Below are 27,050 nucleotides of genomic sequence, written 5' to 3' on the forward strand. Positions count from 1 at the left end.
TTGGTTTGTTGCTCTGTCATTGAGGTTTCACTGTGGGGGACAAAAGATGGTAATTTTTCAGGGATAGAACATTAAAACATTAGACTGAAACCTGTGTTTAAACCACGAGTGTGTAGAAAACGTTGTATTAGCAGAAGACACAGTCTGACTCCAACAATCTGAACTCTATTGTTTAAAACTCTCCCGTTTAATAAAAGCTCTGTGTTTCTCTCTATTTCCATGGGAACAATTCGCACTTGACAGAGAGCAAAGGCGCTGCAGCGGAGGAGGGCAGTGAGGGAGGCGGCGTGCCGGCAGGCAGCAGGTGATATGTCTGCCTCCTGAATGCCTCCACATGCTCTGTGTCCGTGGATTTATGGCCGTGCCACCGTCAGCCTGGATCCCCCACCGGCCGGGGGTCAGAGGGCACCGTGGTGCCCTGTACAGCTGGCCAGCTGGTCCTGCTCAGCCCTGCCACCCACCAGCTGAAAGGGAGAGCTACACACAGACATACAGTGTATTTACACACCCACCGTCATGTACACACTCCTGGCCAGCCAACCAGCACAGATGCCCATGCAGGACAACCATGTCGGCATTGATGCATCCTTGAGCAAGTTTGAAAATGCACAGCAGTGGGGAGGCACAGGCTGGTAGCAGACACACTAATAACTAGGAGGACAGGGGCTCACACTAATTAAAAATATTGTATTTATTTGATAAGAAATACATGACTTTCTTGTTGCACTGCTAGGAGAAATTTATATTAAAAAAATGTTCAAAGTGGGAGTAGTCACTGTATTTCAGGCGTCCAGGTTTCCAGGAAATAAAATTCTCATTCATTTTTGCAACAACATTAGGTGACTAACAGTTGGAGCATTTCAAGACTTGGATCGTGTAACTATTGAACGTTTTAGCTTCTCCTCTCAAGCTAAACCAAGACAGTAAATCCAGATTCTTAATGGTCATGCTGTTGAAAGCATATTGCTGTGGTAAGGTGAGCAGGAATCAGAGTGAACTGTTCTCTTCAAACAGATGGAGTCTGGAAATGAACACTGGACTTAATGAGGAGAAATGGTCTCTTAGCAGAGTAGAGTGACATGGACTCTGTGGGTGAACAGTCAGTGGCTTTTCCACTAACCTCACGATAGACCACAACAACACTTGTAACCATGGTAACTGTAAACAACAAAGTTGGTGACAGCTGCAGCCTTAAAATGCTATGACGACATAAAAATGAAAAATGCATGATAAAAAAATGAGACTAAAATGCCACTAACAAGACTAAAACTAACAAAAATCAAGTGACAGACCTAATATACATCTTCACCAAAAGACTTTCAGACCAAATTTAACCCTGCATGAAAAAACGCAACCCTCTCATTCATTTGGATGGAGCCAGCGGGGTGCCAACACAGATGCACCCTGCAAAAAAGTGCAAAAAGGCTCAACTTTTGCTGAAACGTGACATCATCTGGCAAGCTTTCAGCTATTACATACGTATATGCAAGCTCACATTCCTGGTAGATTACTTTGTAATGTGAACACTGTATTTCTACTGTTTACTTCATGATTGTCACAATGAAAGGTAAAATTGTAAAATTGTAGCCACCGCGATGACTTTCCAGAGTTGTAAAATCCTGTCTGTGAATATTATAAACTGCTTAGCATCTGATAAACGCATTAATCTGTAGCTCCGACTGGATTATATTTCATTGTACAGCCCCCAGCGTTATTTTAATGCGGGGCTGTTTTCAATGCTAAAATTAACACTGGAGCAGAAGCTTCATTCAGCTTAAAGCTTAAATCACTTCATTTTCAGATTCTGGGCCAATTTTGGATAAATTCAGTAGTTACGGCACAGTGTTTTGTTCATTTGAATATGGTACAACTCTGATTCACACCTCTACCTGGCTTCTTTACTATAACCACGACAGTTGAGGCTATCTTAGTATTTAAAGCCACCTTCCATACCAAACTGACCAGCCTGGTCTCACCAAATGCTGTATTAATTACATGCCAATTTCTTAAATCATTTTATCACTATGCATTTTTTGCTTTGTCATTTCGTGCCATTTAGGTCATAAATTCAGTTGCCAAAAGCAGCCTATAGTTAGGTTTGAGTGACAGGAAAGAGACACATCTCAGATGATGTCGATATAGTGAGACTTTATTTTCTTTTACAAATTGATTTTAGCTTTTTAGGAGGAGACGATTTGGGTGGTTGGCTAGATAGTTTGCTGGCAAAAGGTTGCTAAAGCAGCAGGAGAGCACTGTTCAAGACCACCCACCAGACATCTTTACCGTCACATCGGGACATTTTACCACATTTTACTGATCATTTCAACCCAAACCATGATCTCTCCCTAGCCCTAATCAAGTGGTTTTGTGCCTAAACCTAACCAAAGGCAATAATTGACATGTGAAAAGCTTAAAATGCATAGAAATGACAGGCAAAATTTCTTTAAAGTGGCTTAGTGCTATTTATACATCATCCCATGAGATCACGTTGAACTAATGGGGGAAAAAAGTTTAAATAATCAAACCTGAGGGTCATAACTTAAGCCTATAGTGTGGTTGAATTATCTATGCTCAGGAACATTTAATATCTCATTTTTAAAAAACCTTGCAAATGGGAATTTACTGTGGGGAGAAAACATGTGGATTGGAGTTAGATAAATCAATCACCATTTTTCCATAAATTGGATAAACGATGGAGGATTCTACTGATTACTGTATGCTTCTCCACACTGATGCACCGTATGCAACGCATCTAATATTTATCCTAATGGTTTTCCTGGCATTCACTCACAAGGACAAATCCTTTTAAACTCCAGTTCCTCTTTCTGTGTCTTTCCCCATCAGCTAGAGCACCAATATGTCCTCACTCCTGACACAGTAGTTCCAACCACAATCAGGTCAAAAGGCAAGCCTGCCAGAGAGAGAAATAAAAATGTACACAGCTGTCCAGAAATAAGAGGTGAATGTTAGAAAGGTGATACCACAGTATTGTGGAGTCACTTTCTGACAGCGCAGATCCCTGCCAAGCACTGAGTCATCACAGAAGGACACTGGTGCTTTCACAGAATTGCTGCTACACACACACACACATGCACTAAATGGAGAGAATGTGTATGAGGCCAATTCTAGTTCAGGTCAGGTCAGAATGCACTGGATAATAAATGAGTCTCTAGTGATCAATCCACTCAGATGGCGTGTGTGTGTTTGTGTGTGTTTTTATATCTGTATGAATTTGTATATACGAGCCCCCGCCTCCCACAGGTCACGGTCCTAAACCTAGCATAATAAACAGTGGCTGTATGTATCCACTTTATAACATGACATTCTCCATTCACAGCGCTGTCATCATGGAGCCAGTTACCGCCTCCCATAGCGTTTTGCTGACAGACATTTTAAATTAGACTAATAAATTGCCTAGCGCTCTGCCTCGTGCTTTCTAAAAGGCCTGTTACCCGGAGACGAATTAGCACGCTGCAGGTATAAAGGCTGGATTCTGCACAAAAGGCCGAGTTGTTTTTATGAGGCGAGGCCTAAATATCCGAATAGAGATGTGCACACTGTGTGAGGGTCATCTCAGGAGGTCATATGAACAAAGGAATGATGATAAGAAAAAGGAAAACAGGCTTTTATGCATTAATCAGGCGTTGAGGGCATCAGTGCCTTTGCGTAGCGAGGTGTGTGTGTCGGTATAATGCATCCTGCGCTGATAGGATGGATGTGACATTTCAAAGCCAGTCAGAATAGGAGAAAATATGGTTTGGCTTGATATGTGATCTGAAGAGGGGGAACAGGATGTGCGTGACAGCGCTGGCTGACACCCAGTCAAGGCAATAAAAACGGAGAAACAGTTTGAAGTCTCTTTCTATAGAGCAGGTTCTGTTGTCACAGCGCTGGTCTTTGTCAGCGCTCATTTAGTAGTATTCTTTCAACTCTCAGAGCAAGCCTTAACATCCTCTCCAGATGAATTGAGCTGCACTTAAGAAGAGAGTGGATGGAAATTAAGCTCCTACACAATGCGTGGGCAGCGCTGCCAAGCACATGACAAAGTGGAAAGTGTTGTATTTCAAACCATATAATGTTTCTCAAATGTGAGGCAATGCGGTCAAAGCGAAAAGGGAAAGCGGTAGAAAGAAAGGAAAGGAAAGGGAGAGAGAGCAAGAGCGGGAGAAAAAAAAAAAAAAAAGCAGAGCAAGCTATAGCCGGCCAGATAATTGACACTCTCAGAAAACAAGCCACCACTTCTCCTCTTCCTCTCATCGGCTGAGTGCCGTGCTGTTGCTAAAGTTATTGTGCTCATTGTAAGTCACAAAGCAGGGAGGAATGTTTGGCTGGCTCTCTGGGAAACGCCACTTCAGGGCCCACAGCTGTCACAGCCTGGGGACTTGAATTCTGCCACAGAAAGTTCAATGGTGAGGAGCTGGCAGAGGGAGATATGCTTTTTACTTAAGGATGGCAAGCTGTGAGAGGACTTGATGTGAAACCAAAACTGGCTGCTCTGATATTTGGTTACTCATACAGCTCTCTCCTCCATCACACACTGTTGCTATCGTTCTTCCCCATCGCTCAGAAACTCATTAAACTTTTCTACTTTTTATTCTCCACCCTTCCTTATATCTCTCCTCTTCCTTCCTCTCCAGTCTTCTTTTCTAAAGCTCATCCCGTATTGGCCTAAACTTGAATAAACAATCGTCTCTCTGTGGCGAGAGCTTCCCATACCGCTCCCTAATGGAATGCTGCTTCCCGTACTCCATCTCACCATGGTTACTGGGAATCTAATGGCAAACACATTTTACACTAAAGCTCCAGCAACCAATCGATTAATCGACAGCCAATCAATGAGCTGCTTCTCAAATGTGAGGTTTGTTTGCTTTTATTTGTTTCATGCAGTTATAAATTGAATATCTTTAGATTTTGTACTATTAGTCGAGCGATTTAAAGACAGCACCTCAGGCTTCAGGAAACTGTCAGTAGCATTTTCTGACATTTTATACACCAAACGATTAATTGAGAAAATAATCGTCAGATTAAACGATAATGAAAATCATCAACTGAGGTGAATATGGGTACTTACTTCAGAGAAAAACTTCAAAGGCTGATCAATGTGCAATTTTTAATCCTGCATTTAAATTCAGCCTTTGATTAAATCAACAAAATAATGTGTTTTTTCAGGCGGTAAAAATTATGAAAATACAAAATGCAGGTGCAGAGTTGAGCAGCCATCAATTCACTGACATAATTACCAACAGTGAAAATGAATTCAATTAAATCACTTTTATGACTCCTCCACATTAATGATCATTTTTAAAATTCCGCCTTTTAAATTGAGTGATTAGAATTCTACAAAAAAAAAAAAAGAAGCAAAAACCTGTTGAAATAAACATGATCAAAATGCATTTGTCATTTATTTATATGATAAATGAGAATTTCTGGATAAAAGACACTTCAAAAGCCAGTTAAATAGGCTTTCATTCTGTGCTGGTTATAATTGTGGGTTAAAAATCTGTGCCCTTGAAAATTTTCCAAAAAGAATAAAAGCTTTGGATCTCTTTTATTCCACGATTACCCGTTTGATACCACAAACCAAGCAGCAATCCAACCTACTATATGTTGTTCTAATGAAATTGTCCCATTCTTCCAACAACCTTGAAATCAAATCATTTAAAAATGTTGACTCAGGCATTGCGTTAAAATAATTCCACATCTTAACTCAGCTGAGGAGGTGTGAGATGTGTCTCGTTCGTAGTTTGTGCTGCTGAGCTCCTTCTCTCCCTGTCGTCTTATTATGATAATGACCCAAACCCTCACATTCCTCAGCAGTGATCTCATTTTATAGCACAATTCTGTGTGAGACCGACAGTTTACTGGCACCCAGAAGGCCTTGGAGAACTACAATAAGTTGCCCGTTGGGAGGTTCACAAGGAAGTTCTTAGGGAAGATGAGGGAATTAGAGGGCATGGAAACAATGCACCACGCAATCTCCATCTATTTGTCTCTGAGTAGCCTTGGTCTGTTCTGCCGAAATCACATCATCTTTCTTAGCTTTAATAGTCTGGCAAGGTCATTTTCCTACAATGCCCTCCACCTACCAACAATTACGGCACTGCTGTTAGATGTCACACATTGTGCCGCGTATGCATCAGTGAGTAATTGAATTAATAATTAGGCGTAAGCGTTCTACAGTGGAAAAAAATACATAATCTTTTCTCACAATGTTTTGAAGGCTGACTTTAAACTCAACTGTGATTGCAGAATGCACTAGACAGTAATAATGGTGAAGGCTGTGGTTGAATAGGATTCTTTGCTTAAGTAAATGTTACAATACTTCAATTACAAGTAAAGGTCTTGAATTAAAAACATATAAATGTGTCATCAGAAAAATCTACTTAGGGAATCAAAAGTAAAAGCGCTCACTATGCAGCAGAGCGGTTCCCATCAAGGTTATATTATTATGTATTATGTTACTGGATTATTATAACTGGTGCCTTTATGTGTAAGCAGTATATTTATATTGCAGCTGATGGAGGCAAGCTTTTGTGGATTTTCTAAGGTTCAGATTTTTCATTGATTCATCACCGTGGTTACATGCAGTGTGGAGCACAACCAACAAATACAATAATGACCAGACAATGGCACCAAGCCAGAGTAAAGTCCAAAATAAATGACTAAAACAGAGGTAGAACATTCTTCAAGAAGGCACCTTACATGAACATGTAATTTTTGTTTTTTCTGACTGTAATGACAAAAAATTTGAACATAGATGGGAGATTTAAATATCATTTTGATGTTTAAATGGTACTTTTTCCTCAAAAAATGTGATAACTTGTATCCCAGATGGTTGCAGACCCCCTGACTCCTATCCAAGCCTTTATATCTATCAGTAATTTAGGGGATTCTGGTGTGGTGGTTCTACTTTATATATAGTTTAATACAAAAACAATGCATTGTATTCTACAAACTGATCATGTGCTTGCTGTGTAACTATAATTATATCTGTCTAATAAATGTAGAGAAGTAAAACGTTCAGCATTTACCTCTGAAATGTACACACGAAGAGGTATAAAGTAGAATAAAATGAAAATACATGAAAACTGTAATTATATACAATATTTCATCAAATGTACTGAGTTACATTCCACCACTGGGTGATGATATATTTAACTATATTTTACATATCACATTTAATGCTACAGACACAGTTCAGAAGCTTGGATTATATAGAAACTACTCAGTATCAGAAACAGGCAAATGATATGCAGTATTCAGACATTTGACAAGCACTAATCCCACAGGTAAACAGATGTTATTACCGTATATGTTTCTCAATATATCTAAACTGAACTGAGGAGTTTAGACTGAAGGGAAATATAAACCCCTCAAGTAGACCCAAAGGAATCACACACACACATACTCCAAATAAAACATCCCCTCTCCTCACATGAACACTCACATATTTCTCTAACAAAAATGCAAATCTAATTTTGTGCACTTCCATCTCTCCTCGTTCCCCCCTTAACTCCCCTCCCTCCCCCAGTTCTAGCTTTGCCATTAGAGCTATTTGCATCTGACTGAGAGGCCATTAGAATAATAATTAGCCTGACCCACCAGAGAGGGAAGGCCTTCGTCAGCTCTACACCAGCCACCAGCCTGAAGGCACACACACACACACACACACACACACACACACCGGCCGAGAGAGAGAGAGAGAGAGAGAGCAGGAGAGGCCAACTCATACATGTAATTCCATTAGCCAAATACGTCTCCACAATCAATCTGCACAAACAAGGTTTCTGGGCTTTTCATTTTTGCCCAGGTGGCTTGAGTGTTTGTCCATGAGTTTCTTTTTTTCTGTGTCTATGCAGCAAAGAAAAGCATCAAGCGTGAAACCTTTTGGCAATGCCGCAGTTTAGGAAGAGACTGTAGAGAATGCAAGAAAATGTAGCATGACTTGTCAGAAAATCTCCCTGAAATTACTCTGAAATTACTGCGCATGATCCCCCCCCCCCCTCCCTTTTTTCATGTTATTGCTGAACTAATACTACTCCATACTGGCAGAATGCTCTTCTAGCAAATGGGATGAAAAATGGGTATCACATGCTTTTAGCAGATATGTGCTAATGTGCCCAATTTCCAGGCTCATTATAGCATTAATGTACAAATCTCATGGCCTGGGTGGTGATTATTCACGTTGAAGGCAAAAATAATCACCAATAATTAGCTTGTGCTTGAGTAGAACCCTGTGTGTACTGTATGAAACACGGCAGGCACAAACTGCACCTTCATCATCGTGAATCAGTGAATCTTTTCCCCAAATCCATGTTGAATTACATGTAGCATTTATCCACCTGGTGGTGTCACTTTTAGCAGGGCACCTAAATGTGCTGCTAAAGCTTAAACAAATTACACCATGTTTTATTATGCAAATTAAAATTGGAATCCACCAGCAGTCTCTACAGCCAGGTGAATGTCATGTGTCCCTGTCAGACTTTGGTTCTGGCAACATATGCTTTAGACAGGGCTACCAACTCTCATGCATGAGATTTACGCAGTTGACACAGATCTCACAATCTGACGCCATACACGCCTTTTCTTACGCTAACTTTTCATCTTCGCTTCCTACAATGTAAAATTTGTGATTTTTTAAGTAAAACAGCAGTTTTGTTTTGTTTTTTCAATTTCAGACGGGCTGAGGCGCAGAGTATAACAAGGTTAAGGCAGCACCTTTCACGGATTGTCTGTGAACGCACCAATCATCGTCTGTTTGAACTGAAAGCATGCAACAACAAATCATTGCGATGCACGTTCCGGTGGAGCAGCCAATCATAATGATTTTGTAATCGAGCAGCTGTGGTACTAGCATGGTTCGCACTGTGCAGCTCACTACATCTACATTGCAGTCATACTAATGTAAGTCAGCGACAAATAGTGCTCATTTTATTATGAACAAAAATAAGCACTACTATAATACCCCTTCCCCCCCATAGAGAATTATTATCCAACTCTGCAGTTAGCTTTTTAACCTCTTTATGTCATTATTTTGATTTTACAGCCTTCAAATTCCACTCTCATCTCATTGTTTTCAGCAAAAAAGCTCAGAAAAACCCACTTTACGCTAACTGCCCGGCACCAAACAGCAGACAGACAAAGTTAGCACCTAGCTGGAGAACATAGTGGAGAGTTAGCATTTTCTATCTTCTTTTAAAAGAGCTAAAAGGAGCTTAATGTTTGTCATGTGACCAGAAACAACTCAAAATAAATGCTAATTATGCTCCATGTCTGCTGAATGTGTAAATAGGCAATTGTTTACCAGCACTTTTGTCATTAGTCAGTAAGTGTTGCCCCCAAGTGGCCAAAAAAATATTAATGCAGATTTAACATTTTTGTAAAACTTCTCTTTCTAAACTCTGTCAACTAGTTAGCCACAGCAAATTGTTCAACAACTTGTTCCTGTTTACCCACTGGCACCAGTGATGTTTGACGTTAAAGATATACTATGCAGGATTTGTCTGTTGGTGTTTGTTGGCTCAAACGAGCAGCTAGAGAGTGAACAAAGAGTGAACAAAGAGCAAGCAGCACTGACAACAGCCTTGAATCAGATAAATAAAACATTATTTTCTGATTGTTTCACAGTGGTTGCGTTCTAAAGCACAAATAAACACACCCACACCTCCACACAACCCTGCGGGAAGGTGCCACATTCCCATTTTGTATGAATGCAGAGCTTCATCCTGTCTGCTGTGGCGTCTCTGCTCTGTGAGAGTGTAGCTAAGCCGTGCCCTCAGTCAAGCAGACACACAGACCTGCAGCTCTTTATACATCCATGACACAGAGACAGAGAGCAGAGCAGAGCAGAGGAGAGAGACAGAGAGAGCAATGTAACCTGGTCACTAAGCTACAAGTCCCAACCTCACACCCTGCACGCTGTTATTGGCTCAAGGCTACACACCCGCTGCCCAAAGGTTGACACCCAGAAGTGTCCCAAACACAGAAAAATAATAAGAAAATAGAACAAAGAGCTGAGTCTCTGCAGATAAATACACTGCCACACACGTCTAGTGGGTCATAAGTGATGACTGAGAGGGATTACTTTTGTATGAGTCTACAGTGTTTTTTAGGAAAATCCTGCATAGTATACTTTTAGGGTGAAGAAGAAGAAAATATAAATGAGCAAAAACTTTAAAATGCAAAAAATCAATTAATGCAAATTGTATGTTGTCATATACATAAAACTTCATTATCTAAAATTAGTTAGCAATTTTAGAAAAACATTTAAATGTGCAAGTGTTTGCTAACACGTTATCTATAACAACTTTACAAGCTTCTGCCCATGCAGCTGCTGGCACCAGATGCACTGACACAACACAACTACAACTGCTTTAATTAACAAGAGAATTCACTTAGAATTCACCAGTATAAAAATAGAGCTCCTACTGTTGTTATCTTGGCAAAGTTCTAGTTCTGGTAGACTATTCAGAGACATTCATTGGCAGCTTTACAGAACACCTAACCTGAACACTAACCATATGAACTTCTTCACAGTGTGTACCTTTGTATGGTGGTCTGTTTTTTACAAATGTGTCTGTATTGTAGAGTTGAGCTGACAGAAGATAGGATATCTGTTTAGCCACCATATGTGTTGTGGTTCTTTGTCTGAAAATGGTATTCCTTTTCAAGAAACCAACACTACACCAATGTCAGTATTAGGCTCAGTTTCTACATATTACTAGTGTTAGGTGACTGGTCACTGGAGAATTTCAATGACCATCTTCAGGCTCCAGAGAACACTTTCATGACCAACCACCAAACCAGCTAGCCAGTAGTCAGCTATTCTGCCTAAAATAAACAGAATCTTGAGATCCATTTTTTCATAAGTGCTTTTTAGTGGGAAATCGTTAAATGCCTGAGTCTGTTGACATTTTCATGACGTCATCCTGGTTCACAACAGTGGGACTGTGCTGTAGCTCAAACACTGAATCAAATCCCCACACATACACACTTTGTGACCTTTGTGGCTACATTGGATGCGGAGGATTGCAAACCAGGACCTTCAGTGACGCTGTCTGGTCTTGGAGGCACCAATCAGAGCATCCCTAATATGCCTTCTCAAGAGGAATGTGTGTGACTGTATGAGTGTGTTTATGTGTGTGTGTAAGCTGAGTCTCCATCTGTCTACTCAGTGGCTACTGTGTATACAGTATGCATGCATGAATCCTTGCATATGTTTCTGTGTGTATAGGTAAGACTGTGCTTATGGTGGCTGATGTGTGTGCATACATACAACTATGAATTATGCACATTTTCACGTGTGTGTGGAAGAATGTGCACCAACACGTGCACGCATTACAGCGTGTGTGCATATTTTCTATGTACATGTACAAACATCTAGTTAGTATCATTTCCAGTAGACACATGTGTGCCTGTGTGTAGCAGACTGCTGCGCGTGTGTTTATTTATGTGTGTGTGTGGTTGCTGCAGGCAGGTTGAAGATTGTCTCCCCCCTGAGGGCCTCTCTCTCCCTGCAGCATGTGGGAACCATGGCGCGTTGCCAGGATACAAGCCCCTCGTCTGTACTGACAAGAAGACATGAAGAGCAAAGATTAATTATTTACAAGCAGACCCCTGTACACCACGTCTGGCTTGGCACTTCTCCTGCATTAAATGTCACTATCTATGAAGCCATCCGTTTTATTGCTTATTCTATTTAAGCACTGTGGAAAATCTGTTGCACCGCCCTGTGCTCTCTCATATAGAATTCTCACATTTAGGGCAATTTCTACAGCAAAAATAAAGCTCTTTTAGAGTGGAATAACCAGTTATGATGGAGCTTTTTAAGACATCTCTGCACAAAAGCCTGTTTTAAAAAGCAGTCGTTAAACAGGCACGAATGCTCCCTGCACTCTCATAGCTATTTTCAGTGTGTTTGCAAGCTGGGATCACCAGTGTCCTCTGGGCAGCCTTCTCCCCTGCTTCATCTAATATTTATGGGGTCTATACGCCGCTGACTGACTCGAAGATCCGCTTTCTGAGTGCAGCAGATATTTACAAAACATATTAGAATGATTCATTTACCATCACATTCGTCTTCGGCGTCGGCTCTGCCTTCCCTCAGCCTCTGTCTCGCTAAATGACGAGACATCCAGAGGCACTGAGGGGTGTGATTGAGTGAGTTGTGAGTTTATCGCTCTGATGGTTTTTTATTGTTGCAGTTGAAGCAAGCACAGAGACTAAAACACACTATACTACTATACTAAGGGCAGATACAGACTCATTACAGTAATATTAAGTAATTTATTGTGGCACAGATCCAGACATGTGCTTCCTAGTTTTGGCTGTGACAAAGCTGGAAGTGAAGGCATCCGTGCTGCTTCAACCCGGGCTGGTCCTTTGTTCTCATTTCCTACCACCTCTTTGTTGTGCTGCTGACTGTCTGTCTGCTTGTCTGTCTTTCTGTCTTTCTGTCTGTCTCTCTGTCTGTCTGTAGCCGGCCAGGGTTTATTTGCATTCCTCCAACACATCCATATTCATGATGGAAGCGGGTCACTCCACGTGGAGATGTGTGTGTGTGTGCGTGTGTGTGTCTGTGTGTGTGTGCAGGATTTAATTGGGCTGTGGTCAGAGGGGATCCTCCACACTGAGTCCCAGGTGGAGAGGGAGCAGGGATCCCACTGTTCTGAGCATTATGCATTTTCTATTGTTTCTTTCCACCTCCTTCTGTACACATCGGCGCTCCTGTGGCGACGGCACAAGACGCCTTTTCATCAGGCTAAATTCGGTCTGATCCAGCGCTAATTCTGCTCATATCTGACGAATTGATTTCAAGGACCACAGGCTGGGAAAGATATATCTTGCTGTGTTTTTCAAAAAGGAAAGAAAAACAATGCGCTGCAGATTTTAGTATGACATTCAATTATTTTATTTTAGTAAACACTGTGGATGTTGGATGTTGCTTTTAAGAATTCAGATGATTTGATTGATGTGTTCAGGGTCATATGCAATTGTAGGAAAGGAATTAAAGCATGATTAGCATTGTTCTTTGTTGAGAAGCAAGAATAATGAAGCATATTTAAGCCTTATTTGCTGGATTGATTTTCAAATTCAGCAGAAGAATAACTACTAATATTCAGTATGTTACCTTTTAAATGACATTGATGGGTGACTGAAAGATGTCACGTCACAAAAACAAAGCCACCTTTCCCTACAGCAAGCATTTTGCTTCATGCAAGGGCTTTTATTATCATCAGAAATGTAATTGCACTGTTGTTGCTGAAGGACAGAGGACAGGGGAACAAAAAGGATCAGGCTCAGAGATATAAAGTACGTGCTGAGCATTAATGCCGAGCCCACTTCTCTCCTTTTATATTTCCCTGCCAGTCTCTGTGACTTCCTTACATGATGGAGCTATTGTATCCCCTTAACCCCCTGTATGTCACATGTCAGGAAACACAATCACTGCTGCAGCCTCCTTCACCCTAAAGTGGAAATGAGCATTAACACCAGGCCGGGATTGTTTGGCAGAACAAGGCTTATTACAGAGGTCAATGGCTCGGGATAACACTGTTTCCATATGTGTTATCAACAGTCTGTGGACTGGGTTGCAGGTCAGGGCCTGGTTCGGTTTTAACACGCCAGTTTCAAATGAGGGAATATGTGTGAGGTGTTTTAATCTTGATCTTTGTTAAATGCAGAGATAAATCAGAAGTCTCTCACTATGAAAAAAGTAATCCTACTGTATTTTTAAAATGCCGAAAAAGGGTCAAGGGACTGTATGAAAATTATCAGGGAGGAGCGGGGGTAAAAAAGGGGGGGATTTATGTATATTTTCTTTTTGCTGAAGAGTGGATAGTCTAAAGTTTTTAGAAGAGCAGGGGAGGGTCTATATTTTATTTCAGCCTTCTCTTGAGCTGTAAAGAGCTACTGTATTAGTGTGGATTATTTAGTCACCAACAGTAATAATAATAATGGTTCCCTTATAGCTCTTGGTTCATAGAGTGGCTGGACTGTCTGGGACCCACTATTCCATGTTTTCCATAATTTACCATAATTTTTTCCATAATATGTCAGATTTGTGACATTGAATATTGTGAAATATAGTTCCATCTACATATTAAGTTTAAAATAGTACACCATTTTAAATTCTTTATGTGCCAAAAGTATTTAACATTACTAATTCTACTAATTCAACACTGTTATATTATTTTGAGATATTAGGAGGAGGGTGTTGCAGTTTTTTTCTAAGTCAAGGCAAATATCCATTGAAGATTTCAGTAAAGCTCAGAATGCCTTACTTTTAAAAAAAAATGAACCATAAGGTTTAGCTGCCCTCTTCACTCGAATAATTTTTGTACAGTCCCTTATTATGAGCAAACTTTTTCCCAGAAAGAGAGCTATCATCATCCAAATTTTTCCAACCTCAAACTTTCTCTGCGTAAACAATGAAACTAAATGGGAAAAAAAGAAGAGAAACACCGAAATCCGTCTCGCCGTCTCTCCTGCCAAACGCCCAAGCTGTGCATATTATGACACAGACTCTAGGTAATTTAACATGAAACGCTCGCAGTCGGTCTTAAAACAATTAGCGGCTTTGTTTGATGGGAGAGAGAAAAGAGTCTATGAGAACTGATTATTGCGATGGGATTTTATATTGCTTTTTAAAAACCAATTAACTCCTGAGAGCTTAGTGGCTTTTCAACAAACGGAACATCGTTAAAGTATTGTTGAGAAACATTGTTGGGCGTGATAATTGGCATCCATTCAGTGCGGCCCTGGCAGACTCTTAGAAAAGGGTCTCGCTGAACAATCAGACACTCAGAGACAGAAGCCTGAGTTGGCATTTCTCTGGCCTCTTTCACCTCATCGCAGATTCTCACTCACAGCCATTTCTCAGTCCTTATCTCTGCTCCAGCACTGCAAACACTCACATTTAACAGGGAACTGAAAGAATACTTCCAATGTAGTCATTTGACACAGTGCAGGGGACATTAGGTGTGTGTATTGTCCATTCCTTCTTGACACTGAGTTTAAAGGAGCAATTTGAATTAACCAGCTGTTTCATACATCTCTTAACAAGTCATGGAGATAATCTCATTGTCCGGCAGGAGAACTGCAAATGTCAGCATTCTTTTCCCTCGACTTCAGATAAAAACTCCTGATATAATCTCCTGTCCTGAATTGGACTTTATGACCTCAGCAGTAATTTGTTGATAGACAAATGTTTAGAGATGAAACTGAATTGAGTACGTACGTAAGCACTGTTACTATTTGTTGTCTGGTTAATGTGTTTGGTAATATAGAAGTCAATAAGACTTTTGCTAATTTAGCTTTTTAATTGATTTCAGGTTCATGGATAAACATGTAGCATGTATATTTGATTGCATACGTTCATATTGCTGCCAACATCCAGACAAAATACACAGGTTAGCGCACCTAACATTTGCTTTGCCTTGTTCACATTATCACATGCAATTCTATATTTGTAATGTCTTTCATCTGATACTGCAATAGGGTTGGACTTTAGGAAAGGATGATTTTTTTCTTCACATAAGTGATACTGTGACCAACTCTTATGATAAGCTTTAACCAAAACAACTTAAACAAATCTGAATCAACACTGAAAAAACAGGTTTAGTGACATTTTTATACAAATGAGATGAAATGTGTTTGTAGTGAGCAAACATGGTGAGCAGGGACAAGCAATCTTACTGATTGTCTTGGGTTCTGTGAACTTCACACCGGCACTGAGGTGAGCAGATAATCACTGAAAGCTGCTTCACCGAAATGAAGCTGATTGTCTACTTGAATCCCTACCTCCATCTGACTGGATGGATGGAGATTAACTCTCATATACCTGCATTCACAGACAAACACCTGCTGAGTCCCTCTCTAATCGAACAGCCATGTCGAGCCACTCTCCGGGGTTTTCGGAGGCCTGGATTCTCTGCTCTCTGTAGAACATGAGACAGACAGACAGTCTCCAGGGAACTTGAAGAAACATCAGTTTAGACATAAAAACCCACTTTCCCCCTCCCATCTATTCTTGCTTCACGTCCTTTTCAATCAATCCTGACATCTGAATGCAGACTGGACTTTGTGTAACTAAGAAAAATATCTACCATTCCTATGGATGCCTTCGTGATGTCGGTGATTGATTCTTTCAAATGCAGAATCACCTTCTCTCCATTTTTCTGTATTAAATTTTCATATAATTAGACTCAAATGTAGATCGACAACACTTCACTTGATACTTATTGAAAAACTGAACACATCATACTTTATATACTTTATATACTTCCCATCCATTCTTACACCTGTACACCTATTCATAAATTTACGGTGTCTGTGGAAATACAACCATGCACACATGCATGGAAAACAGAACATGTGCATGCATAAATCTGCAAAATGCACATATATTCCAACATATTAACGCACAAAGCAGCAGGTGTATGCGTTTCCAACATCTTGACTCCAGTATCTGTGTGTGTACATGTTCCCCTGATGGCCTTTTCTATTCTCTCCTGTATTAAATTCACACTTTTCAACCTCCGCCGTGTATTTTCTTTCTTGTTCTGTTCTGTCTCTGTACGCTTTAACATTTGCTCAGCTCTTACTGCTCATTTACTTCTTCGTGCCTTGAATCTGACTCTCAACAGCTCAGCCTTTCTCTTTTGACATATATCAGTCATATTTCTTGTCAGCAAACTGCATTTGCTGCTTTCAGTTTTAGAGAGGATCTGCTGAACAATAGTGAGGAGCAGATACAAATATACAGTTTAACATTGGGTGATACAATTTACGCATTTCATCAATCTCTAACATTCTAACATGTCCAGAGTTTGGTATAATTTTTGAAATGTGGGGAGTGTTCTATTCCAAATCAGATTTAGATCAAAGAGAATTTTTGGCTGGAGGAGGATTGTGTAGTTGTCTCATGAATCACAGACAACTCTCTTCTTCTCAACTCTCCTTGAGTAAAGAAAACAATATTCCTTTGTGCTACAAGTACTGTGTAATGAACCCAAATGTTTTTTGCGAGTGGCTGAACCAAGTGAGAGAAAAGATATGAATAAAAGATGAAGAAACAATAAGAAAGAAAAAAAAAAAACTTTGAACACACCAAAAGTTTGCATTAAAGAGTCTTGCATTAAACAGACATGAAAAATTCTGTTGTTTACTTGAAGAAATGGGCTTCTTCTTTTCATCACGGCTTTGATCAGAGTGACACAAACAGATCCGGAGAGAGAGAAACTGAAAAAAAAAAAACACTAGTCACATTCCTGATTGACAGCTTTAATTAACAAAAGCAGCGCAGGCTCTGTGCATTTCCTTCCGCAGCCTCTGGGGGCTGAGCCGTGATAACAGGGAGATGCAGGAAAACAATACCTGACTTTACAAACAAATTATCTATTCTCCTAGCGATTGCATTCATGTATGTTCATGTAGGACTTTTTTTTTTTTTAATGAGGATTTTCAATTTGTTGAGGTAAATCAAACTGGAATCCAGCTTGATTGTGTGGAGACGGAACCTAAAATATTCTCTGAAGGAAAAGAGTGAGATACTGTTTCTCTCAGTAAAAGGTTCACAGTTATACCATGTTGTCTGTATAAAAAAATCTTCACCTTCAATACACATGTGATATGATAGCAACAAGTTGATAATTAATTCCCTCATTCTGTAGGCTAAATGGAAGATGGAATACATTCCACAAATAAGATTTGTATGATTAAGAAACAATCATTTTCATGTAAAACACATATCTATACAAATCTAGGAGTGTGATTGTAGTATCTGTAATAGAACAGTGAATATGATGGGATTACATTCAGGGCTGCAGCTGAGGTCATGTGCTAGAATATTGAGGGTTTTGATAACCTGAAGAAAAGCTGACATACTACAATTAAAACACATGGTGAGTCTTTGATATGCACATTCCAGCATTTTAAGACTTCTCCATTATCGCTGTCTGTAGCTGAAAAGTCTATTTCTCAGTGTATGAGCACCGGACGCTTCTCGTTGCAACACCACATTTGTGTAAGTTGCATACGGGACCACTACTGTCTCCAAACTAGTTGTGATGTACCAAAATATGCTCGTATATGTGTTAAGGTGAGCACAGAGAAATTTTGCCCCTTCAGCAGATGAATGTGAAAGCAACCTTCTACCATCAAACTCTGCATATACATCATTCTGCACAGTGAATTTCTGAGTGGACGGGGACTTTAAAGGATATTTAGAGGGCTGGAAAAGGAGAAAATATCCAGTATATCACAAAAAGCCACACTTCAAGAAAATAGAAAAAAGAAAGAATTTTGTGTCACATAAATATATGATTGTTCATCATGATAAAATCCTGGCTACAGACCTGATTTATATAATAAATCTATATAATATAATTCATTTCCAGTATGTTTACCATTGGGTAGATTTAATGCAGAGAAAGACTCTTGTCAGTAAATAAAATGTTCTAACATCAAGTAACATCTAAGAAATAACACATTTCTTATATTTTTCAAGTGTTGATTTTATGTAAGCAAGAAATTACAAATAATCATTTACTATACTATAAACCACAACTTTGAAAATACATTTTCTATAGTCACTTAAAATAATTGATTTCTGTTACTATTATTGCAGTGTGTCTAACACAAAAGCAATATTTTGTGCAACTGAGGTCTATTGTGGCTGCAGCATCTTGATTATCACATTAAGTAGAGCTTGAGAGCAGCACACCACAAGATTTGGGTGGAAAAAAAGTAAGAAAAAAAGATGATTATTATTACAAGGCCATTCTCATTAAAGCTCAGTGGTAGATCAGATCAGATTCTTTGAGCTGTATTTTGAAGATGTACACAAAAGAAAAGACAACAATTTCAATTTCAAAATATACTTTGGGGCCATGGTTGTATGATTTTTTTTTTCCACAACCCAGAGCAGTATGTGTTAAAATATGTTAAATATATATATATGGGGGGGGGGGGGGGGGGGGGTTTGTTAAGAATTAAAAGTAAATTTGATTTTTTTAAAATGTTTTCATGTAATTGACTAGTCTATTGATTGTTGAAATTGAAATTGAAAAAGCAAATGTCTGCTGTCCCTCAAAAAAAAAAAAAATTTTTTTGATACCTAAAAAAGAGTAAATATGAAATTAAGAAAAACTCAGGGATCATAATTCTTGCATGAATGGTTTAACATTAGCTGTAAGGGCTAATCAGAGTTAAACGGGTTATGGTGGATGGCCAGAAGTACTAATTATACAGCAGTTTCCTTTCAGCAGACTTCCCATCACTGCTGTCACGTGTCTCTGAGCAGTAGCATTTACACAGCAGGAATCATTGCAACAAATAAGAGTAAAAAAGAAACAATAAGTGTCATATTGTGCCTACATGCATTACACGAGCAGCAAAACACAATTCTTATCTAAACACTTAGAGACTCAGTGATCATAGTGAAGAGTGGCACAAATAGCAGGCAGTAACATGATGGAATATAGTGACAATGGACTTCCTATTACTGTATGTACTTACAGTGCAGTATTCCCTGCATCTGAATCATTATGTGCAGCGCAGGGAGGAGGGTAACAGTCACTGATTATGGTGTACAGGAGCGGAAATGGCAAGCAGGCATTAGCACACAGCGACATTACCGTTGTCCCTGACAGCCTGTTAGTTGAAGTGGGTTTTAATTAGCTATTTTCCAGTTAGTAAATGGAGGAATTATCAATGGCCCAAAAACAAGATTGAAACTGGGCATGCAACCTACACACACAGAGCAAAAAAACACACACATTAAAGTGCTCACATGCGTTCACGGACACTTCTGAATGTGCACGCATCACACACACTACACACACACAAAGACTGTCATGTACAAAGACAAACACTCCAAGTAAATGACAGATACAGGCATATCATATTTGCATATGTGGCTCACAAATGGAAGACCCCATTATCTAGTTTTAGGGACAAAATGTTCACCTGCTTCCAAACAAATCAGAGCGTGCTCATACAATTCTGTGCTCACTATAAGTGTTTATAAATGAAATGCTTGCTTTCAATTTCAGCTTGTGATGTGAAACACTCCTGGCTTTCTATGCCTCCTTTATGGACCTGCTCTGAGCCGTCATGGCCGAGGCCGTCACATTATGATGATAACAGAATGCTGAAGTTATTAGCCTGCTTTTTAATTAGATTCTCTCCTTCCACCTTGCACAGGCAAAATTGTCCCCTCTTGATTTTTTTTTTCTTTTTATATATGGGTGCACCACCGAGGCATTATTAATATTTAGATGAGAAGCCCCTGCTCCTGCCTCAGAGGCGGCTGGTAAAAGCAGCCGTCCCCTGATGCTTTAGGATGGATGGAGGGATGGATGGATGAATTCCCCTGATGGCCCTTCATCTCTGCTGCCATGCAGCCGCTCTAACAGAGGAGAGGAGGTTTCAGGCTGTTTGTAGTGCAGCTATATAACGTGATGCTGTGCAGGTTTCTTTAAGGTCTACAATACTGTTAAAAGCACTGCAAATGTATCTTGCATTCATGGCTTCACTTTGCTGTGTGTGGGTGTATTTTATATTCCTGTGGATAAGTAGATGAAATGACATCATGAATAGATTTTTCCATGTTGTTTGGCAACAGAGAAAACCTAAAAGACTAAGATGTGTTATATAATATATTGTTATATTATAGCTGTCACTTAGGCCATAACCATCAGTGTAGATGAATTAGGAAAAATAGAAAAAAGTAGTGAAAGCAGTAAATGACAAATAAACCATTACAGTCAAAATTTTATTCTTGATACTAAGTATTAAAAGTAAAAGTCATCATTATACAGAATGTGACATTTCAAAGTGTTTAATTATTATACAGGATATATTATTATTATAACATTTAAATATTATAGCTGATCAAGTTTAACTGTTTCATGTAGTGTTAGGTGTTCAGTCTATGTAAGATTATATGTTTTGCACTGCAAAAAACTCCATCTTGCATCTTGTAGAATAATTATTGAGTATGAAAAGTCATTTTGTTAGGATAATAAGCTAAAATCACCCAGACTAGTTAGATTATTTCAGCCTGCTTCCAATAGAAATTAATTTGTTTCATGATTTTTTTTTAGAAATGAATGTGAGAATCTTGAAAGGGAGATCGCTGCTCTAGAATCAAGAAAAATGACCCTTAATCCAAGAAAACTCATTAGACCAGTTCACTGGTTTTAGGAAAATAAGACTTTTAGGATGCAACAACAGGCAAAAACGGCATAACTGTAAGATGGAGAATTTTGCAGTGTGTGCAGTATGCAAAATGTTCATCTACAACTCGTAACTATCAGTAAGTGTAGTGGAGTAAAATACATTAGTTTGCTCTGAAATGTAGTATTAAGCAACATAAAATGGAGATACTCAAGTAAAATACAAGTACTTAAGTACAATACTTGACTAAATATACTTAGTTTATATTGTTAGTTTTTTCCAATTTTTCAAGTATTTTTGCCATTTATGATATACTTTATATCACAGTATGTCCAACGTATGTAAAATTACATTAAAACTAATGTTCAATACAATGAATTTTGTTTGTTTTGTTCTAGTTCACTTTTGATTTTTTTTTTTTAATTTATTTACAATTTCCTTGAAAATACTAATTTCAAACAGGAATTTGTAAAATAATAACATAATATGATTTGACTTGATATCAAGACACAGTAATATTGAATTATTGCTCAGCTGTATTATCACTAATATTATATTATTTCCTGCACTTACATGTACTGTGTAAACAACAGCTGTCTGTATGGAAGAGGAGATGGCTAAATTCTGCTTTTCATAACTCAACATTTAAAAAGGTTTCAGTCTTTTGACCAGAGGGTTGTTCAATTAAATCAACACTGAGGTGTGACTCCACACACAATGGCGACCTTACCGCTGTGTAAGTTCAAAGGAGAAAGTTTGCCACAGACAGAACGAAGTCCTGAGGCTTTGTCAAACAGTGCTGGGGAGACTTCTTGGAGTGTAGGTATAGTTTGAGTGAATTGAAGCCGAGCAAACATCTGAAGCCTTTCAAAAATGAATAACAATTAGGTAATTAAAAAAAAAAAAGTGGCCCTCTCCAAATGGTGTGTAGGAGAGACAGCTGTTCCTGCAGGTTAGCTGAGGTGAATAGAGGAGAGAGACAAAACTCCCTGATGCAACAATGAAGCTGTCTACATTCTTGTTTCACAATTTTCCTGAGACCTTCTAAAAGTAATAACAGTATAATAACACTTATGAGATAGAATATGCACAAGCAGATGATCAATGATGTTATTCTGTGATGAAGTGTGATTCCCAGAAACCCTTTCAACAACCTTAACTTCTAACAATGGTGGAGCCAAACATTTCCAGTGAAAAAGAGTGATGTCATGTCCTTTACTCAAAAACACTTCAATACAGTGTGTCAATCTGCATGAAGTCACCCTCACAGCTGTGGAGGGCCCTCCGTATCAAGAGGGTGGGTGTAAATTAACAGGTCTGCAACACTCTCCACCTCCACCCAGCAGGAAACAGCTGTCACCATGGACACTGATAGACGCCTTTCTTTTTACATTTTAACAACATATTCATAGATTTTGGCTACTTTTGGAACAAAGAAGTTATGAATAATCAAATCAATCAAATAATAGGAAAATTCCATATCACATAAAAGGTCAAAATGTGCTATGGGAAGTGGGGGATGCACAGGAGGAGTTTGTACTTGCAACCTCTGCATTTCTAAATGGCTGATCCACCATGAAAAAACAGTAAAAATGCAGCAAAGGGTACATGCCTAATATAATAATTCAAGCTGCTATATTAGTATATTAGTAACAATCAACCCTGTCCCCTAGAAATTGCATTTATATGCTACTAAAAGGCAACAGATTTGAAGGAAACAAAATGCCGGCTGTATGATGTTTTCTGTCAAGATAATGAGAAAATGTTGTTAATTAATATATTTGACAAGTCACAAACATATTGATACTGAATGTATCAGTAAAATATTCAGTGACAATATATTTCTTTTTTCCACCAAAATACCTAGTATTGTAATTCAATATGTGCTGGTAGTAACTACAGCATTATACATTTTTTTATGGTTATGTTCAGGCACTGGCAGGGAAATATTGTGGTTTGATACAGAAAAAAGTCTGCAGTGACTTGAATCACAACATCTTTATTAACATTTAACCAAAGTGTTTTTATTGCAAACCCCAGACTTTAATGTAAATGTCCTGCATTATGTACACCCACCATCCACCCTGACCCTCTCCCCACCACATCAGTGCAATTTACAGTATAAATGTAGCACTTCAAAACGTTGTCTGTGATCAGAATCCAGCAACACAAGCCAGCGATTATGTTTGCTAACACAAAGTAATTTGGAAAATCTCTTGTAGCAACAAGCCTGGGAAAAAAATTTCACTTGAGTCTACAGTTCCCCTCAGCTTTATGGAGCATTTTAGCGTCTTTTAGCTCATTGTTTTGGTCTTTACAGCCCTATTCACTCTCATCAGTGTTTTCAGTGGAACAACCCTGATAAGAGCAAACACACAAAGTTAGCAGCTAGCTGGTGAACACACTGGAACATTTAGCAGCTAAAGAGCCAGATATTATTCTCAGGAGTTGGTGGAGACCAAAAACAGAGTAAAAAGAGAGTGAAGAAACATGGTTCCAGATGAACGCTAATGCTTCTCTTTGTGTCTACTGGATGTCTGAATAAGCCACTGTTTGCTAATACAGTAGCCACATCAACTTTGTAAGGTGATAATATGTTAGTGTTGTTTTTACAGGTTGAATGCGTCAATCAATGAATGCAGCTTTAAGATAGTAGCAAGACAGATGTTGACTGATGTTCTAATTATGTCTTTGTTAAACTACATTTATGAAACATTGCCAATGGTCAATTTGTCATTTAATCTTAATGTATCTCACAGAAAGGCTTGGTTTCTCCTATGATAGTCCTGTGGTCTGGGACCCAAGGCAAATCCTGAACTACTGATTTTAAAAGTTATGAAGCTCTGATCTCTTTGAATTAAACAGTAACTTGCTGCATAAATTAGGTCTCTCCCTCATGAGCAGATGCCATGTAAACATTCCCCTGTCTTTCCCAAGTCGCAACAGTCTTGAAAAAGTCATGCATGGAGTCACGGTGAATTCTCATTGAGTGTGACATCTCTGTGATTTAAATGGAAGACCTGTGTACCGCTGAAGTTTACCAACATCAAATATAAAACAAAACAAAACCTCCTTGTTCCAGCGAGACCGCTTCACTGCTAAATATTTCAAAAACCTTCCCTCTTTTTCCTCTTGCCAGCAATCAGGAAACAATCTTTCCTTGTCTCTCCCCGGTATCTTCAGGGACTCTGGGTACAGAGTGTGAGGGAAGACGTCTGAATGCGAGATGACTGCTCCAGATCCGACGGTGGATGGGTGTAGCTGGTGGAGGGTGGTTTAATTGGAGATGTGGCTGGCTTCTCCTGCGGAGGGAGAATAGGAATATGAGTGGCTCCCAGTGGCTCGGCGCATCGCATAACCAGTGACCTAGAAAGGGAACACTGATCATTCCCCGGAGTTGACGGCAGAGGAGCCTCACTCCTAACGAACACGGGTGGCTGAAGTCTGCTGCTGATCAGAGAAAACAGAGGCATTGTGGGTATGCGGGATGAGCAGCAGAGCAGTAGCAGCGTTAAAGAAGAGGAGATGAAGTGAGTTTCTGTGGACTGCTAGAGAAGAATCCAATCCAATTTATAAAATGATGCTGTAAGACCTAAAATTCTGCTTCATGTCACATGACAGGACATGGTGTAACCTTACAGGTGCAGCACTGAGTTATCACTGAGACAGAGGACATCTCCTGACAGGATGTAGGATGGGTGGAGTGACACAACTCCTGATGTGACACAGTTCCAAACCAACACACATGACATTCAAAAACATTCTAAATTGTGAATAAATTACACAAAATCCTTCACATGGATTCACGCGTCTGATTGGCTACATTAAGAAAATCACGACAAATATACTTTTCAAACAGAAATCAAATGAAAGTTTGCAAATTTGATTGCACATAGTTTTTCCACGTAAACCAACCTTCCCATCCAATATTACATTTTATTTTCTGATAACTGCCACAACAACAAACTACCTCTATGTTCCATGGCTCAGTCCCCTGTGCCTTTTTTCCCTTTGCTGTAATCCTAATCAAGATTAGTTAACATCTGTTATTTTAGTACACTTGGCAGTATTAAGCTCCTTTTTGTAGCATGTTGTTTCCACCCTTGTTCTTTGAATGGTTTTTTTGGTCTCCATGTAGTTTACAAGACTTAGAATTCAGCAGGATATCTGCTATCTCTCAACAGACCACACATTTAGACTTGGATGAAACCTAACCATTATGTGTGTTTAAATGTGGAGACAGCCTGGATATGCACTTGTCAGATCAACCACAGCAAAGCTCTCTCTGTTCTTTTGTTAGATGACAGTCCCGACCCAAAACTATACCAGCCCCGCAGGATTTCTTCTGGTCCTGCTTATTACTACTCTGGGATATAGTGTTACAACATGGGGTTAATAGTAGTAATAATTAGTACAACCATCATGCTTTATAATGAGGTGAACCAGAAAGAGAAAGAAAGAGGCTCCCATTAGTGGTGGGGGAGAGGACTCCTGCGTTTCTCCATCAATTAGCACTGCAGCCAAACCAGAGGAGCACTGCTGATTACTGAAGGAACTGCACACAGCCAGCCAGCCAGTTGTTCAGTCATTTGATACACCAGCTTAGTTACTGGATGACTTTGATTCAGCAGGCCCAGATGGGGCAACGAGAAGCCAATCCCACTTTGGAAATCATTAAATATTCAGCCAATCAGCCAGCAGCTGTATAGCCAGGTAGTCCATTAGCAAGGCTTATTAGACGGTGAGGTTAGAAACTTGCCAGAAACATCAGCCAGACTGAGAGATGGTCAGCAGCTCCTCTGATGCACCCTTTTAATTAACCATTCCTGCATATTCTGGATGTGTCTTGGTGATCTGAAAAACGAAAGCATGTGTTAATAAATGAGACCTAACAAAATGCACATACTACCTTTTTTGCTGTTTCCTTATTTGTATGATGCTGCAATCTGCAAAATACATCCTATGATTTAGAACAGTTGCTCCCAACCTCGGGGTTCATGAGATTATTACCAGGATAGAAAAACAGAAATAACATTTTTACTACACAAAATTAGTTTTATGTCTTGAAACAGTCCTCTGGCCTTTCCTTTTTGAATTATTAATTACTGGAATTTTTTACATTTTCATGCCTCTAAAAATGATTCTGATTAAACTGGGGAACAGATATGCTGCTTGGTTGACCTAGTCATAAGGCATAGACATATTCAATCAGTGACAATGGGTCACAAGTAGACAATGCTTTGTTTTAGGGCTCAACAGCCAAAAAGGCTAGGAAAACAGGTGTAAAAAAATAACCACAATGATCTACTTCTTCGAGATAAAGATTTCTCCAGTAATCTACTCAAATACTGAAAAAAATACTTATTGTAAATGAAAAATAAAGGCACAACATCTTATGTGATACACACTTAATTTACGTATTTGTAGTGCATGGTATAAAAAGGTTTGACCAGGTTTGAGGCTGAAATGTTACTAGATTGTGTCCTCTTTTTCCTCTCAAAGAGAATCTCTCCCCATCCTTTCATTTGTCTCCCCGTTGACGTGCATCACAGCCTTCACATTAATCACCAGTCTGTCGCGCCTTTCTCTCCTCCTCCTGGTCTCAATTTATTCACATTCCTCTCTTTCCCCTTCCTTTACCGTGAATCACGCCTAATTAGGCGCTCTCTAGATCTGATTTTCATAAAAGGCTCGGGGGAAGAGGGGGGGGATTTCGTTATGACAATTATTTTTCATATATGGAACAGGGACAATGGATAAATGGTTATTAGTATTCTCTACCTTAAAGGAAATCACCAAAAGATCCCACTTTGTTTCTGAAATTACAAAGAGGCACCGCTGTTTTTGAATGTGCGGGACAATGTCATAGC

The 27,050-nt window shown here is 39.3% G+C and overlaps 1 non-coding gene across 1 annotated transcript; it reads right to left on the minus strand.

Annotated features, from left to right (window-relative positions):
- Window positions 1–8,672: 8,672 nt before the first annotated feature.
- Window positions 8,673–8,773, minus strand: LOC121906441. The gene has a single exon (XR_006098628.1). It is a non-coding gene; the product is annotated as a small nucleolar RNA U13 (small nucleolar RNA).
- Between the last annotated feature and the right edge of the window lie 18,277 nt (window positions 8,774–27,050).

The sequence above is a fragment of the Thunnus maccoyii genome, chromosome 10, assembly GCF_910596095.1.
Source record: "Thunnus maccoyii chromosome 10, fThuMac1.1, whole genome shotgun sequence".
Lineage (NCBI taxonomy): Eukaryota > Metazoa > Chordata > Actinopteri > Scombriformes > Scombridae > Thunnus > Thunnus maccoyii.